Genomic DNA, 6,206 nt, shown 5'->3' with positions numbered 1-6,206 from the left:
ACACTGTCTTTCTCTCCAGTATGCTTTTCTTCCAAGAAATACCTCAATGATTAATGTATTTAGAACTAATAACCTTGGAGATGCAAAAAAAGGGAAAATCAAACTGAAAGTTCAGTGAAGCTTCAATTTAGAAAATCTGCAGTCAATAATCACAGTTCAGACAGTATAAAATCCTGCAATGTAATTTCTGCATCTTATTTTTCTATTTTGCTAAAAAGCTGACTATATGATCCTAAACAATTTAGGAGCTCAAGATTTTCAAAACTCACTTAAGGCAGAATTATTAATATATCATACTGTAAGCACTTCTACAGTATTCTAGATATGAACAAACTGGGGGAAAATAAAAGGACAAGAAAGGAGGAGGTTCGTAAGAGTAATACAGCACCAAGGCTTTCTGCATGGAACATTCAGCTTCACATGCTTTCCATAAACCCAGGGTACAGAATGTGCTTAAAACAGTTTTTTGTTTTTTTTTTTCTTTCTTTCTTTTTTTCTTTTTTTTTTTTTTTTTTTGTTTTGTTTTTTTTTTACTTTTTCTCTAATAAAAACAAATAGAAAACCTGGGAAAAAAAAGCATTTGGATTGATGCCCAAAGTCCCATTTTAAGGTTGTGTCAGTTTTTCTCCCAGCTACCTAATGGTAGAGAGAGACAATGGTAGAGAGAGCTATAAAACGTTCACTATACACAAAAAGCTTTACAGAAAGAGCATTGTTAAAGTTGCAAAATCAAGTACTGAAGAGACAGAAAAGCAAGAATTAACCTTTCCTCCCTTTATATGCAACACCATGTAGTCTTTAAAAACACCATGACGCAGGGGTTTTTCCTTGAGCCACCCCTCACCTCATTCAGGATATGTGAAGAATGGAGTTCAAGTAATGAGCAGATCTTTGATATTTTGGTTATTTTTATTGTTCAGTCTGTGTCCCTAGGCCTCACCCATGCACACCACTCAAACCCTGAGCTAAAGACAGAATTATTCATTTCCTTATGGGCTTCCCTGTGGTGCTCATCATGCAAAGCTCTGTGAACTTCGTGAAGGTTAATTTATTTAGCAAAATCTCTCTGAAGTGACAGGATAATATATCCCACTTTACAGACAGGCAGCAGAGGCACACAGGCAACAGTCAATGCTGAGCTACTTAGGACAGAGGTTGTGGGGTTTTGTCACATTTTGTAATGATTTGCATCTTCAAGCACAGCACCCATTCACTTTAATTGCAGCTGTGACTGTTCAGTCACAGTCACTTTTTCATCTCAGCCCCTAGGATCTTGAGGCGGGCATTCAGAAATGAGATGCACACCATTATTGACCACTGGCAAAACACCTGATGTAAGGGACTATGCAGCATAGCTCAGGGACTCTGGCAGTCAGAGATGGTGCTGCCCTGAGGTGAAGGCATCCTTTCTCTTCCAATACTTGTAAGAAATAAGACAGAAGTACGAGGTACAATGGCATCTTTTACTTCCCAGGCTTGTGCAGGAAGCCATTATCACACTAGGACAATTTTGTGTACTGAGTGAAGTATGAACCCAGAAAAAAAATCAGAGAGGTTCACCTGAAATAGATGTTACTCATAATTGCATGCAAATGAAAGATGATAAAGGACAAACTTCATTATGACATTTTCTGACTTTCAACCTCTTCATTGGTGCTTCTGGTCCTTGTCATATCTATCTTTTCTCTTGCCTTTCTCCTGTTTCTCCAGTGTCTAATTGCAGGCTTTTTTGCACAGCTAGTCCCTTTGTATGTCTGTTCACTCTGTGAAGATGCAGTATATGGACTTAGTCACATTTAAGGCTATGATGAGTTCAGGCAAGACGAACAAACACAAACTTCTAAGAGATACGAGCTGTTATTCAGTATATGCAACACAGTTTTTCAGACTTTTGAATACAGCTAAATGTGAAGAAATTTTCACAAGAGTGGCAAAGGTACAATGTCCAAACACAAATGATAACTACAAAATATCGTGTCCCTGATCCAAAGAATAAGAATGTGAGGGTATTTCAAATAAAAGATCTTACAGGTAAAACAGTACTTATTTCTAACATTTATTTCAATCCCCTCCTCTTCCACTTCTAGTTTCATAGATAGTCAATAAATTTTTGAATAAAAGGGGGGAAAAAACCCACCAAACTTAACCACCACCTCAAACCCTGAAAGACAGAGCCAACATAGAAATATCACAGCCCAAATTCTTAGTTTCACAAAAGTTACATATTTACAAACATGAACATGTAGTGTATGGCTTGTGTTTATACAGAACAGTAATTAGAACAAACAATCCCACTTGAGTAACAAAAAGCATCATTTAGCAAGTATTCCTCAGTCTGGTAAGTGTCCTAAATGCTACAAGTTTTAAAAGGTCATACCTTTATTCTCTGTTATGATTAAGGTTATGATGTTACTTGCATTGTGAAATAACTATCTATTGCGTTACCATTTCTGGGAGCCCATGGTGCCATCATACACAAATATGAGAAATTCTGGTCCCAGAAGTGCTTAAAACATACAGATTTGTTTAACTTTTCTCTGTTCTTCAAAGATTACAGATTCTTTAAGCATAGCCAAGGCTTTCACTGGATCTGGATATTGGCAATTCTGTACATATGTTATCTCCTTAAACTGAAAAAATATGTAATTGCGCAAGAAGTCCCACTGATGCTCTCAGATTTGAAAGTTGACCTGCCACAAGTTTTTGCAGAATTATTACCAAAGTAATTAGTGTTATGTTGCTACTAGCTCTGCTAAACTTGCAAGTACAGAAACACTGAAAAGTTATTGTTTGGTTTGTTTTCCCCATTACAAATCAAGCTTGTTCATAGACTTCCTATATATTTTAATTACTTATAGCAAAGATACAGTGATACTTTTGCAGAGATGCAACAGTGATTTGCTGGGAGAAGCTCATATGAGCATCAGGGTTAACAAAGCCAAAGAACAGTCCTCAGTGAAGAAAGCCAACCTCCTTTTTAACTTTTAAAAATATGAAATATAATCAAAAAATTTAAAGCTTCCCTTGAAATAGTAAACAAATCTTGGAAATGAGTAATGATGAAAAAAATGTTGAAAATATCAAACAATCAAGCAAAACAATACCAAATAAATACCAAAAAAGTAACTTTTTATTTTAATTTTTAACATATCTTGTTGGATAGAAACACTCAGTCATGGTCTCATGCAGAGATAAGTCATCAGCTGACCAGCTTCCTGCAGGGCAAGGCAGGCCCCAGTGCACATCTTTGTGGGACCAAAGCACTCCAACTTTATTGCTGACTGGCAGTACATTAACTTTCATTTCTATCCTTTATTGAGCTTGGAATCATAACTTCCATAGTCACTTTTTTCCTTAATGGTTAAAACAGATGCATAGACCTGGTCAGAGTGGTGAACATACATGGGCATTTATGGCTTTGAAGAAACACTTGATCTGGAACATGTACTGAAGCAGTAGTAAGACCCAGGATGAGATACACAATTCAACTTCAAGGCAGCATAAATGGGTCTTCCATTATTATATTTCTCTGGCATGTTTGAAAAGTCATTCCCCTGTATATGGACATTCTGGCTATGACCTGAGCGAGTGTCCAGTGATGACTCATCTGTTAGAATCATTGAAAGGGGGAAAAAGAGACAGTAAAAACTTCACATAAACGATATCATTCATGCCATAAAAACCTGATACTTCTCAGTTAAGTTAGGCTACATGAAAACTCTTTCTACAGAGCAAAAGGTGGAGATTTCACTTAAGTAACTAGACACATTTGCTGTCCAGATTCATACAGCATAGTTGATTGTGGACAAGCCACATCCATTAGGGTGAAATTTAACACTGATAACATGAGGTGGATTATTTCCATTTTCTGTTTGCAGTATTTGACAGAATCATATGACTTGCTGCAGCACATTAACAAAGTAAAAATAATAAAGGTGCAACCAAGTTTTAGACTTATTTCAATTAAATCCATTTCCTAATAAATACATCCTCTGTTTTGATATTTTAATACTGATATGTATTATTTTGTACCTCCCTGTGACAGTAATTTAAGATTTCATTAGTCCTATTGACTACAAGGTATTGAGAGAATTATTCTTGTTTCTAAATTACAAACTGATAAAACTAAATTTACCTATCAAGTGTCTTGAATTGAAATAGGCAAAAAAGAGAAAAAAAGAAGTGATCTATTTTTGTTTTCTGCTTTCCTTCTAAACCAGGTGATGCTGTTTAGATTCTTTTTCTCCTGTCTAATTTACATTTAACTTGGCTGCTGATAATATGTCTCTAATTTGTAATTTCAACTGATTACTGATGACGTACATGGGTTTGAAGTGAATCCTATAATCAGCCTTCATTTTCAGGAGTGACTTAGGATTTTGGCTGCCCATCTGAAAAGGATCTGATTTCTTTTATGGAAATTATTAAAACATTCACCATCTGAACCTGTAAAGATCCCTATAGTGTGTGTTTAATCACTGAATAACTTACAGACCTTAGCTACTTCAGATAATTTAGGTCCACCACCTTTAAAGACTTGTGCTTTTCTTTAATTTTGCAGATTTTCTTTGAATTGGAATATATCCATCATGACCTCCCTTAAAGTAATTAAAATTCTGTGGTAATAGAAAATCTTTCAGGCAACATAATTATTGTCTTATTTGGGGAATCATTTTAAACATTTAAATTATATTTGATTTTTTGTACTCATTTTTTATTCAGAGTTATTGCTATGCTTAAGATATGACACCAATGGAATAGACCATTACCATGGGGAAATGCTTCCCTTATTTTCATAAATAATGATGGGAACTCATGCAGTTATAAAACAAATAAATGCTAAAATGTAGACAAAAAGATTGTTCTCTGGTCAGATGGCATTAGTACTGTGAAAGAGGTCTCTGCAGCTATATCAGATGTCTTGCATGCAGGTAATAATTTGGATGGTGCAGTAAGGTGAAAGTGGTATCTTGTACCACTGTGGAACTGCTGCACTCCCATCACCAGGAATGACAAAACTCGTCCAGTTCTTCACGCAAAGAAAAACATATTGACTATGTGGATAAAATTCTCTTTAATTTGGTACAGCTTATATCCTCTTTTAGTCTGCGATTAGCAGTTAAATTCAGCTATTTGGCAGTCTGAGTGATTATCAGGTGCTCTTTTCAGATTCTATTTAGTCTTTGCTTCAGCCTTGTATTTGGTGTTTGCTTAGTGCAACAAGCACTTTCTAGATGGCTTCTTACTACAGGCAGCACGATGATTTCAGTCAGAGAACTTCCCTCAGTGCAGATGTTTTTCAGGGTGTTTTGAACACCTAATACAGTCAAGGTTAGTCTCTTGTCTAAACATTATTAATATACATAGGCAGAAAACAGAAGAGAAAAGGAAACATTCACTGCAGGAGAAAACATTCTTTAATATGCGGTAAACACCTTCTCTGTCGTACATAAATATACATATATATATATATATATTTCTGTGAGTAATCTGTAGGATAATAAAATCCATATTTATCTAGGTAAATATTTTTTCCATAGAAATCTATATAAATACATGTACCCTAAGCACATTCTAAGATTCATCTTCTTTATTTCTTTGAAGACAAAATGACATTTTAATGTAAGATCTTAGAAGTATCGTTATTTGGAGCAGGCAATAGCGAGTGCAATAGGATTACTGAGAAACTATTTTCCCCTTAGACCCTGTAAGAGGGAGAGAAAAAGGAGAAAACAGAAACAGCTTAACTCACCAAAAATCAAACCACTGCATTGCCCTCTTAGCCACTGAGTGTTTTGGGATGTAAGACCGAAGATTACATCAGTACAATAAAGGCTCCCTGATCTCTCTACAATCACAAGCTGTATACTATGAAAAAAAAAAAAAAAAAAAAAAAAAAAAAAAGCGCAGCTTAGCTTTACCCCAGCATCAGAGGCAGTAGAAGTCAGAACAGGTAGAGAGGTATAGAGAACAGGGAAAGAGAAGAAAGGGTTAAAGGCATTATCGCAGCCATTAGAGGGAAAAGTTGAAGCAATACAAGCACAGTAGACTTCTCTCTCTCCCCCCACCCTCTTTCTTTCCCCCACTCCCCTCTTCCCAAGCTGGATCAGTGTGTAGGGAGGGCAGTCATCACGCCATCCTGAGCAGCAAGAGCTGACGTTGGATGAAGCTGCCAGGTAGCTGAAAAAAGGCACAGAAGGCAGCTG

The sequence above is a fragment of the Athene noctua genome, chromosome 2, assembly GCF_965140245.1.
Source record: "Athene noctua chromosome 2, bAthNoc1.hap1.1, whole genome shotgun sequence".
NCBI classification, from domain to species: Eukaryota; Metazoa; Chordata; class Aves; order Strigiformes; family Strigidae; genus Athene; species Athene noctua.
The sequence above is the reverse complement of the archived record's forward strand: the minus strand, read 5'-3'. Positions refer to the sequence as shown.